Raw genomic sequence first — 12969 nt, 5'->3', positions numbered from 1 at the left:
AAACCTATTTTCATACAAAATAAATATAAATTTAATAAATACAAATTTTTATCTAATTTGTATTCAAATATTTATAATATTTCAAAAGATAAATAAATTAATTGAATTATCAAACTAAAAGTACTATAAACAAGCAAGTCAATATAATTCAAAACATAAACAAAGTGTATTGATACATTAACTATAATTCTCAGTATATTGTTCAACCATACTAAAACTATCAACTATAGTCTTCAGTGTCATCTTCATCCTCATCATCATCATAGTTCTCATACGAAGAGATTAAGGGTGGCGGTGGCGGCGATGGCGGTGGTAGTGGAATAGCACTGGAACTACTTTACGCTATAACTTTTTTGTAATAGCTAACATAAGCCTTATTCCATCTCTTTTGTTTCAGCTTTTCCTTCTTGGCCTTTCCAATTGTCCGTTCTAACTTTTCTAACTTCTTTTGAGTCTTTTCCAAAGGAGCCAAGCGTGTATCTAACAACTTAGTAATACGCTCATCTGTTTGTTGAGTAACACGCTGAAAAAACTCTTCATTGAGATTATGAATCTGTTCTCGCAAATCAGGAATTGAATTTTGATTTCTAGATACTCTTCCAGATACAGAATTGGCAGAAGTGGTTCCAGACTTGATAGAGCTAGAAAAGAATGTCCCTTTTTCCGTAAACTCGATTCTTCTTTTGCCCACCACACACTTCCTCCCAGATCATGTCTTCGTCAATTAGTGGTAGCTCCATTCCCAAATCAAGTATTTAACATTTATGCTATATCTTACATGAGTGTCTTGAGAACATTTGTCCACCCATTTAGACTTGTCACTTTTAAGTGTGTGGATTTCATCCAACACAGGCAACATTTTATCTATCATACAACACCTATTAATATTTAGAAGAATGCTACGGTGAGGAACATCATTTTTTTCTACATATGAGGAACTTAGTTGGCATTATCTATTAAGTAGGAGAGCAACTTTTAGCCATTTACATACCACAATATAAAATCTGAAAGCATTTAATGTGGTGTCAATACATTTTAAATTGTAGTTAATTAAAAAATATAATTAAACCTTTTTTAAGTCTCTAATACTTTGAATTATTATCTAAGTTGTGGGTCTCTTTTTTGATCGGCTTATGTTTGGACTTCGGAAGAATAATTAATTGCACTAATTTTTTTTATGATATATGATTGATATTAGGCACAAACAAAAAGTCTTATTAATTAATATGTCCATTTGAGATAATATTTGATAATTTGTCTTTTTTACATATATTCACCTTTTGTTATTTTTTTTTATCTAAATGATTTGTAATTTTTACTTGTTTTTTATTTTGAATATTAAAATAAATAATTTTGTATTGGCTTATTAATATTAAATGTGATTATATTCAATGTGAAATGATTTAAAGTCTAAAGATTTTTTTTTGAGAGTTAAAATTTGATCTGATGCTAAAGATAAGTTTAGTATAAAAATTGTTAAAATATTTTATTATTGGTAACACTTAGTGTGTTCTGCATAATAAATATAGAGTTAATGAAAGACCTTTTTTTTACTAATAAATCTCAATATATTTATTGTCATCTATTGTATTTCGACAAAAAGATAATTTTTATATATTAAAAATGACATATAATAATAACAATAATGAGTATTAATAATGTAAGTAAAAATAAATAATCAATGTAAAATTAGTTAAATTATCAAATATTTAGATTTTTTCTTAAAGATTATAAATTTAAGCTGAAAAGATTTTAAAAATATATATTTAATGAGAAAAATTAATCTTCTATAAAATTTTAAATTATATATAAATATGTTTATTATGTACAAATTCAATTTTATTGCTATTGTCAAATGATCAACTGAACTATATATCTTTTGGGAAGTAAACTAACTTATGTCAAAAGATATAAGATATATAGTTCAGTTGATCATTTGACAATAATAATAAAATTGAATTTGTACATAACAAGTATATTTATATATCATTTGAAAATTTTATAAAAGATTAATTTTTTCTCATTAAATATATATTTTTAAAATCTTTTCAGCGTAAATTTATAATCTTTAATAAAAAAATTTAAATATTTGATAATTTGACTAATTTTATATTAATTATTTATTTTTGCTTACATTATTAACACTCACTATTGTTATTATATGTCATTTTTAATATATAAAATTTATTTTTTTCTTAGAATACAATAGATGACAATAAATATATAGAGATTATTTGTTAATAAAAAAATTGTCTTTTATCAATTGTGTATTTATTATGCAGAACACACTAAGTTTTACTAATAATAAAATATTTTAACATTTTTTATACCAAACTTATCTATAGCATCAGATCAAATTTTAACTCTTGAAAAAAAAATCTTTAGACCTTAAATCATTTCACATTGAATATAACACCATTTTTGAATTTTAATTCCCTAAATACGATTTTTTTTAGAGCAAGTTTACCGCAACCTCGGCAAACTCTAAAAATTATAGAGATCGCTTTACTCCCGATGAATTTTCTTTAACTTTTTTGAATCCCACGTTTTTAATTCATTTTAATCTATTAGCATCATCTCCAAATAGTATATAGATCTACAAATAGTGTATATAGAAGTACACAAAAATACACAGACAACAAGCATGACTTTTTCAAAGATTTTTCTAATTATAAGTTAAAAAAAAAAGCCATATTTAACAATGACAACCATTATCATCATCTCCAGAAATACACAGGTACACCGGAATAAGCCATATTTAACAAGAATTTTTTTAATTATAAGTCGTATTTTATTTTGAATTTTTTTTAAAATTTAAATAAATTTTTTCAAAATAAAATACGACTTATAATTAAAAAAATTCTTGTTAAATATGGCTTATTCGGTGTACCGGTGTATTTCTAGAGACGATGATAATGGTTGCCATTGTTAAATATGGCTTATTTTTTTAATTTATAATTAAAAAATCCTTGAAAAAGTCATGCTTGTCTGTGTATTTTTGTATACTCCTATATCTTATTTGTAGATCTATATACTATTTGGAGATGATGATAATGGATTAAAATTGATTAAAAACGCGGAATTCAAAAAAGTTAAAGGGAGTATACGAGGATAAGGCGAACTCTATAATTTTTATAGAGTTCACCGGGTGGGGCAAACTTACTCTAAAAAAGAAAACTGTTTTTAGAGAATTAAAATTTAAAAATGGTATTTAAAAAAATATGAATTTTTTTTATTTTATTTCTGAAAAAAAATTCTAATTAATAGGACTTTATGTTTGTGCCTAATATCAATCTTATATCATAGAAAAAAAAGTGAGTGCAATTAATTATTCCTCCAAAGTCTAAACATAAACCGGTTAAAAAAAGGCCCACAACTTAAATAATAATTTAAAGTATTAGAGAGTTAAAAAAGACTTAATCACATTTTCTAATTAACGTGTATTGTACTGACACCACATTAAATGCTTTCAGATTTTGTATTGTGGTCTGTAAACGGCTAAAAGCTGCTCTCCTTCGGTTGGACAGATGGCACTTAATAGATAATGCCAACTAAGTTCCTCATGTGTAGAAAAAATGATGTTCCTCACCCTAGCATTCTCCTAATATTTAACCATATCAATATTTTTAGGGTCCATCTAGTGTACAGATGCATATTGGTACAGATTTACAGATTTTTGTTTTTATTTGGTTTAAAAGTGTATCACTAAAAGTGTTGCTTAAAGAGAAAGTGTTACCCTTAATCGTTAACTTGGCTCTGATACCAATTTTTAATTCTTTTGTGTTTATAATGTGTATAGATTTGAAGATGTTGAAAATTTCTATTATTTCTAGTATTTATAATTCTGATTTCATTTTTATAGTTTTTTTTTAATCTTGTTTTAATTTATAATATTCTTTTTTGCATGGATTATTATTTATAAAATCTTTTATCTGTTTGTCTTTTTCTTTAATATATTTTTTCAAATCTTCAAAAACTTCTTTTATTTCTACACTTTCCGTTGTTTCTAAATATCTTTTTAATTTTTCAACCTCATTCTCCATTTTTTCTTTTAACAGCTTTAATTCTTTTAAGTCATAATATAGTTTTTCAGGCATTTATAAATTTTTTAAGTTTAATTCCAACTTGTTTATATTTATTCTTATTTCTATCCTTTTTATTATAAGGTCATCAATTTCGATCTGAAGATTATTTAATTCCTTTTTATACTCCTTTATTTTACTTTTTAATTTTTTCGCTCTTTTTCTTTTTATTTTATTTTCTGGTCTTTCGATCTTTGTATGCTTCATTATTTATTTTAGAATTTCTGCAAATTCTATCATTGCTTCATCACTTTTTTCTAGAGATTCTATTAATTTTTCTAATTCTTCAACTTCTCTTTTTAACTTGTCATAGATTATTTTTAGAGCTTTAAATGCTCTTTGATTTATTTCAGAGAACTGTAAATAATTCAAACGATTTTCTCTTTCAAAGAGCTCTTGTTTCTTATCTTGATAAGTTACATATATCTCTTCTTTATTTATTGTCATAATTTAGTATTTAGGGTTTCATTTAATTTTTCGACCTTTTTTGTTAATTCTTTTATTTCAGAATCTTCTTCTTTAATCTTTAACTTAGATAAACTTAAGTGACTATTAATTTTAGATTCTCTTATTTGAAAATTTGATGAAACCAATTTTCCTGATGGTTCTTTTAGTAATAGAACTGAGTTTTCAATAGCTTTATATTTTGGTATTTCTGTTTTTACAATTTTTTGAAATAATTCATCGACATAAATTCTTTCTCTGTTTTTAAATATTATACTATGATGGCTATTTGTTAAAGCATAATTTATTGCATATGTAATTGAAAATGGTTCATCATCTTGTTCCATTAGATTCTTTCTATGAAATTTATAAGCCAAACTTACAGATCTTCCAAGATTTTCAGTTGATAAAGGTATAGCATATCCAAGATGGGCATTAAATTTAACATTTACGTTTGCCAAATTTCCATGAACAATTCCAATTATTTGATCTATTGGGTCATCAGTAATTCTTTTGTCACAGATTGCTAAACTTATTGGTGAATTAATTCCTTTCATATATGTAGATTTAATTAAGACTTGTATAGTACTAATATGAATCCATCCAATTTTAGATCTTTTTTGTTGATCCTTAATTTTCTCAATCTGTTTACTCAATTCTTCATTATTTATCAAAGCTATTTCAAGTTCTCTATTGGCAGATTTTATTTTTATAGGAGCTTCAAGTTGAATTTTTCCATAGTATATTATATTTTTTCTGTTAAAAACTTCTTTTAAAAGATTTTGTTTATTAAAATTTTCATTTGATTTGAGATTTAATTCTGTTTTTAGAATAGCCTGCTTTTCATTATCTAATAAAGCAGTTAATCTATAATAATCAGATTCTTCTGTTAATTCTAAACTTTCTAAATAATTCATAATTGAAAGACTAGAATGAAGATGTACCTTTCTGGAGAAAAACTTCCTTTATTCAGTATATTTTACATAAGGGGTTTTTATCTCCAGAGGGGAGATTGTAGATACTAACTCCAGAGGGGAGTTTAGAACTATTTTTCCCTAAGGGGATTCTTCCTCAGACTATAGAATCGCCTCGGCAGCTTCCTCCTTGCTCTCCTAGCATATGAGTACTCTTAGCCTCCTGCTTCCTATTGTCTGATGCTTTACATTTGCCTAAGCAGCCTATTTATAATAGTTGGGTTTGATGGACAATTCCCATCCTTACCCTTCTTATGACGTCATTTCTTACGTCATTGTTTGTTCTCTTTCACCAGCTACATTGTTGGTGCTCTATGACCTAAGTGCTTACGTCACTATGCAATAATGTTGAGAGATGCTTCAGATGTGCTGTCCTCTTCTTTTATCATGTGATCGTCAGATGTTTTGTCTTCTTCCTTCATCATGTGAGTTGATTCCGTTTCATTATTGCTTTCTTCAGATAACTCTGAGGCACATAGTTGGCACTTGTGGTCTTCTCTGTCTTTTATCAAATAGCAGAGATTCCTCTTTATCCCTTCAGGGAGCTTTTCTAAAAGTCCAGATAAGTTGTAGAATGCTGATTCAAATTCTACCAAGAGTCTCATCTCTCTTTCTTCAATTTCATTTTTTTTACTGGACACAAGCAGATTATTTCTACTTTTATAATTAATCCTTGTGTGAGATTCCTTCGTTATTTTTTGAGTTCTTTCAAAGACCCTTGCTAATGTGCTGGCTAGCCTTTCTTCATGACTGTAAATTGTTAAATCTTGAATTTGATCAATTGGTTGAAAATTTCCTGGGAAGACGGACATGAATATTACTTGGTGTGCTGGAACCAAGCATTCTTCTTCTTCATTAAAAATAGGTTGACTGTTTGTAAATTTTAGGGATATATCCCTTGGATTTACATTGTCAATCATATTTTTAAATCTCTTTACTGCATCAACGAATCCTGCAGGAAACTCATTAATAATTTTTAGATCATTAAAAATTAAGATTGTATCAATTAATCCATACTGGAAAAACTGATAGGTGTCAGATGGGGAAGCATCTGGAAATATAACCAGCTTTGTTAGCTGTTCTTTGGCAACAGGATAATATCCCAAAATTGCCCTTTTTTCTTCAGTCCAATTCACGACTATGTTAAGGGTTTCTTTGAGATTAGATCTACAGACCCTTTTCTTTTCCTTGATTTCAGCCCTTGTAGGAATGTTTCTTATTATCCCTGTTCTCTGGGTTTGAATTGGAGCTTTATCTGCTCTTTTTAGGGTTTGCTCTGGATGGAGAGCTTCATATTCCTTGAAGGATTTCTTTGCCTCTTCCAGTGTTAGGAACCCTCCTTTATGAATTATCTTTGACTGGTGTGTGAATGGTGCTGCTTTTTCCCAGGCATCATATACTCCTTTCATGGGGCCATTATAAATTACATAATATTTTTTATCTTGGGTGGATTTTTTAATGATTTCAGCAATTGTTTTATTTTTTGAAATTTTTTCTTCACCTGATTTGTCCACCATGCTTAGCTGGCTGAACTCTGATGTTTCTGCTTGTTGTGTTAATTTCATTGCTTCGATGGCCTTCTTGAGGGATTGGATCTGTGTCCTTATTTGCTGACAATGCTTGCATTTTTCGAGCTCTTGCTCATATTTTTGAATTTCTTGATCTAATGCGTTGTAGACAAACTCCATTCTCTTGTTAATGTATCTGCAATAACATTTTTGTCACCCTTAATATATTCAATTTTTATTGGATATTGTAACAAAAATAATTGCCATCTTACCAATCGTCCATGATTATAATTAACTTTTAAATTATATCGTATGAAACCTGTTAGGTAGCTTGAATCTGTCCTTAATGTAAATTCTCTTGGTAGTAAATCAATTTTCCATTTCTTAAGAGATTTAATTGCTGCTAGAGTTTCCTTTTCATGAGTGGTATATCTCTGTTCTGTTGGAGTAAAAGTTCCTGAAATATACCTGCAAAGTAATTCCTTTAGGGAATCTTTAGAATCTAGTGATTCTTTTCCTTGTTCCAAACTTTTTATAGCTTTCTTAGCTTTTAGACATCCTGACCAGGTTATGTCTGAAGCATCTGTTTCTACTATTAAGTAGTCATTTTCTTCTGGAATATAAAGTTCTGGAAGTTTTTCACATAATTCTTTAATCCTTTGAATTTGCATACTATCTTTTTCATCCCATTTCCATTCTTTTTTAGTACTTATTTTTGGAAATAAGCTTTTAGTGTATTCTGTTATATTCTTTAAAAATCCTTGATCAGAAATATAATTTATACATCCTAAAAATCTTTGTAATTGTTTTCTATCTTCTATTTTATTAGGAAATAAATTTACCTTTTCTAGGACATTTGGTTGAAGTTTTAGTTTTCCTTGAGTAGATAGAATTAATCCAAGAAATTCTATTTCTTGTTTTGCTATTCTTGCTTTCTTTTTTCTAAGAACTAATCCTTTTTCTTTACATCTTTTTAAAACTATTAATAATTTTTGAAGATGATCTTCTCTATCCTGTTTTGTAAAAATTAGTATATCATCAATATACACTAAAACAAATTCATTTAACTCTTTTAGATTTTCTTTCATAAATCTTTGGTAAATACCTGGGGCTTGTTTTAATCCGAATGGTAATACATTCCATTCATAGAGTAACACACTTGTTGATTCTTTTGTTGGGCAAGTAAAAGCAGTTAATTTCTTTGTTTCTTCGTCTAAACGAAGCTGCCAATATCCTGATTTTGCATCAAGAGATGAAAACCAAGTTGCTCCTTTGATTTTTTCTAAAATAGAATCTTTTCTTGGAAGTTTATGAGCATCACCAATAGTTGCTTCATTCATCTTCTTATAGTTAATAACCATTCTTCATTTTCCCCTTTTAATTTCATTATTGTTTTCGACATAAAAGGCTGGAGCCGCATGAGGACTTTTACTTAATCTTATAATTCCTTTTTCCAAAAGATCTCTACATTCTAATGAAAACTCTTCTCTATCTCTTGCGGAATAAGGAATTTTATTTGGAACATTTATCTCTTTTGTAAGATCTTTTAATTTAATACTTACTAATTCGTTATTTGTATTTTTAACATCTAAAGGATTTTCAGCACAAATTTCATCCAAAAGTTCTTCTATCTTTATTTCAAGACTATTTTTTGGGATATTTATCTGAAAGTATAAATTTAAATAACATGTCTCTAATATAGAAAATATTTTAAATTTTAAGATCTTATCTATAGTGGTAGTTGGTATTTTTATACGTTTTGATTTTTGATTTATTGAAGAATCGTGTGGTGCTTTTAAAACTATATATGTTAATTCTTGAATGAATGGATGATATAGCTTTAAAAAATTATTTCCTATGATAAAATCCATTCCAGAGTCTAACATATATATAGATGGAACAATGAACCTATAATTTTGAATAAAAATTTCAACCATCTCTGCTTTTTGGTTAATTTTATGTATTGATTTGTCAGCTATTCTAACTCTTAATGGTTTCTTTAATTTTTTCCAATCAAGTTTTATGTTTGAACTAGCAAAGTATTGCGTTGCTCCAGAATCTATGAAAGCATTTATAAACTTTTCTGTTATTTTTATAGTAATAAATGTAGCATTATTACTCAGTCTCTGAGTCTGTTTCCGAGACATATTCAAAAATATAGTCTAAGTTATCATCAGATTCTTCTAATGGTTCCATGAAACAGGACTTAGCAATTTCTATTTGTTTAGTAAGATCCTTTTTATCCTTCTTTTTCGGACATTCATTTGCATAGTGTCCTTCTTCTTGGCAATACCAACACTTACAATTTTCTTTTTTATTCGGGCAATAATCACTTTTTTGTCTTTTGTTTTTATTGTTATTTCTTTTTCTAAAATACCTCTTTTTTCTCCAGTTTGGATAGTATTTTCTTTTTCTAAATTGATATTTTCTTTTTCTTTGAAAATTTTTATTAAGACCATATTTTTGAGGTATCTCTTCATTATCCTGACAGCAAATTCTAATTATATTTGCAAATCTTTTTTGAGTTGCTTCTTGCATACAACGTTCTTTTATTTCCTCTCTTATTGCAGAGGTTGCTCCACCAAAATTATTTTCAATTGTTCCTCTATTTATTTCTCTTATAAATCTTCCCATAATAAATTCATTAGCAGGATATGGAAGTTTTGTTATATACATACTAAGATAATGATTTTTATCTTCTTCTTTTAATTTGTAATAATGTATTCTATATTCACATATATAAGACTCCACATTACATAGATCATATATCTGAATGTTAGCTAAATGATTTTTTGCTTCTTGATATTCTTTATTATAGACTTCTTGTTTATGATCTATAATATTTTTTCCAAAAAATTCTTTATATAGAATCATCATTATATATAATATCTTATCATAAGCTGTTGTTTTTGTTGCTAATTCTTCTATTATTTGGTTTTCTATTGATGTCATATAATCTCTTATAGCTCCTTTAGTATGAAACCCTATGTAATTCCAAATATCTCTTCCAGATAATTCATTAAGTTTTGGATTAGTAAAGGCTTCTAATAAGAAGGAATTCAACCAGTTTTCGAAAATTTCTTTTTCATTCTTTTTACAGTCTAAATCGAGCATTCTTTCTCCTTCCATTTCCTGGATTTTAGGAACGTATTTTGATGGTGTTTTTGTATATTTTGAGTCTTTATTTATAAATCCTTTTTTAAAAGCATAATTATCAAAACCTGTTTCCCATTTAAATTGAGATTGATTATCCCTAGATGATCCAGCTTCATTTTTTACTTGTATTGGAATTGCTGGTTCTTCGTCACTTGAATAATCTAGGATGTGTTGATTATATTTTGAAATTTTTCTTCTTTGGGATTTTCTTTTTCCTTATTTCTTTGAAATTTTATAGATACTAATATTTCTTCAAGCATATCTACTATAGAATTTAATTGTGGGTTAAAAGTATGATAAAGATGCGGGGAATCATTTCCATGGTAACATTTCTTAGAAATTCCGTGTGAAAAATAAGTTTTTTCAGGTTTTTGAAGTCCTTCAATAAAACTTATAGTAAAATAAAGATTTTGAGAAAAATCATTTTGTATTGATTTTAAGAATTCGGTGTCATTACAGTTAACATTAGTTAAAATCATTAATTTTTGATCTATTAATTTTGATAACTTAATTATTTCTTCTCTTAAATCTTCTAATTTACTTTTTTCTATTAGGTGACGTTTTTCTTTGTGAAGAGCTACGGTTTTAAGTGAAAAGTGTGGCTTTAAAAAATGTGGTTTAAGTAAACAAATCTTTAAATCTGTACAGATTTAGATCTGTACCATATAATTTTCTATATTTTTAATGCAATACAAGCAATAACACAATACAAACAATATTTCATTTATCATACAATATTTTAGAAATCAATGAAATTTACAACACAAGAATTGCACTAACCTGAACTCCAAACAAAAAGTTAAAGGAATTACACCAAAAATTTCTAAACGAACACACAAATTAATCTTCTAACAATCAACTACTGTATAATGAGAGAGAAAGAGTTAGAGTATTATTTTTATAAAAAATACTTCTAGCAAGAGCCCAGGGCTTGCATCTAAATTTGGACGGTGTCAGTGGAAAACAGATTATGAGAGGAAAATAATAATGCAGATGAAGTGATAATCAGTAAAGTAATACTGTATTTTCAAAACTATCCGTGAAGTGATTTAAAAATTGATACCATGCTTTCTTAAATTTTAATATTGAAAAAGTTCATATTTTTGTTCTATATTTTTTCGATTCAGAAATCAGAACCGTACCATGACATGCTTCTTTGTTTTATATACCGAAAGGGTCAAGCTATATATATATATATATATGCAGTATGCACTAAGATCCAATGGAAATAGGAATATAATTGCCGTAAATATGGAAACACATGTTCGATGCTGATAAGAACTCATTAGAAGAAGAGAATCGAAAACGAAACAGGACTTTAAATTTTGCTGCAAAGGTACAAACTCAAACTGCTACAATTAAATTTAAAATTACAAGTTTACAACTCATATGGTTCGGTTAAACTAGCTTAGTACATAGTTGCCAATATTTTAATAATTTCCCACATGAAACTACTAACTACTGTATGCATGAGGTTTAATTTAGTTCAACTATCCGGGGTTTAATTATTTGTTGGCAATTTCAACTTAATAAATTTCAATCAACCACCGCCTTACCCACATGACGGGTATGTCTAAAATGAGCTCAACACTTATGTGTTTATTGAATGTGCCATATTTATATAGACCATTAGATTTGTTTAGATTAAAATCAAAGCCTAATATAAAAGAAGAGTATTGATGAGCTCTAATAAATACAGAATATCATAATACATAAATAAATGCTTTAAATAACAATACTTTAATACACAATACTTTAAATAGCAACATAATCTTTTATTCTTAAATAATTAAATATAAAATATATAAATACAAAATATCTAAATATTTTTATTTATTAAAATTAATTATTATGTAAAATTTTTTTATAATATTAAAAAATTATATTAAAATAATATTTTAAACTGTAACATAAAAATATAAAATTATTAAAATTTTATTTTATATTACTTGATAAATAATTCGATTATTATATTCAAAATTTATTAACTAACTACTTTTATTAAAGTATATAATATAATTTTCCATAAAAATATTTTTAAAATATAATTTACTTATATATAGAATTGTATAATCTACGTGTGTGTGTATATATATATATATATATATATAATGTATTATATATAATATTTTAAATAAATTATATTTTATTATATATAGGTTAATAGTAATTAGTTAGTTATTACTTATTAGACTATTAATTTTATTTAACACATTTCAGATATTTCTATATCGAATAATGCCAGTTTAATTGATCCTTAAGTCCTGTTTAGTTTTTAGCATACTTCACTTCACTGTGAGAGTTTGATTTGGGTAGTGTGCTGAAAAAAAATGAAATAAAAAAAATTCTTATAGAATTATTTTATCAAATTTATTTTTTTTCTATAATAATTTATTCATTAGGTACGAATTTAATTCCTATATACTGATAAGAGTAAATTTTTTTATATATATACATTTACGTGTATTATTATGTCATTAAAAATATAATTTACGTATATATAAGATTGTATAATCAACGTATATATATCATGTATTATATATAATATTTTAAATAAATTATATTTTAAAAATATTTTTATGAAAAATTATATTATATACTTTAATAAAAGTAGTTAGTTAATAAATTTTGAATATAATAATTGAATTATTTATCAAGTAATATAAAATAAAATTTTAATAATTTTATATTTTTATGTTACAGTTTAAAATATTATTTTAATATAATTTTTTAATATTATAAAAAATTTTGCATAATAATTAATTTTAATAAATAAAAATATTTAAATATTTTGTATTTATATAT

The 12969-nt window shown here is 26.2% G+C and overlaps 1 pseudogene; it reads right to left on the bottom strand.

The window, feature by feature from the left end:
• Positions 1–220: 220 nt before the first annotated feature.
• On the bottom strand, positions 221–740 carry LOC148565739 (uncharacterized; annotated as a pseudogene).
• Positions 741–12969: the final 12229 nt, after the last annotated feature.

This window comes from Arachis ipaensis, chromosome B5, assembly GCF_059453495.1.
Source record: "Arachis ipaensis isolate K30076 ecotype BB chromosome B5, ASM5945349v1, whole genome shotgun sequence".
NCBI classification, from domain to species: Eukaryota; Viridiplantae; Streptophyta; class Magnoliopsida; order Fabales; family Fabaceae; genus Arachis; species Arachis ipaensis.
Note: the sequence above shows the minus strand (reverse complement) of the source record. Positions and strands in the feature narration are given on the sequence as shown.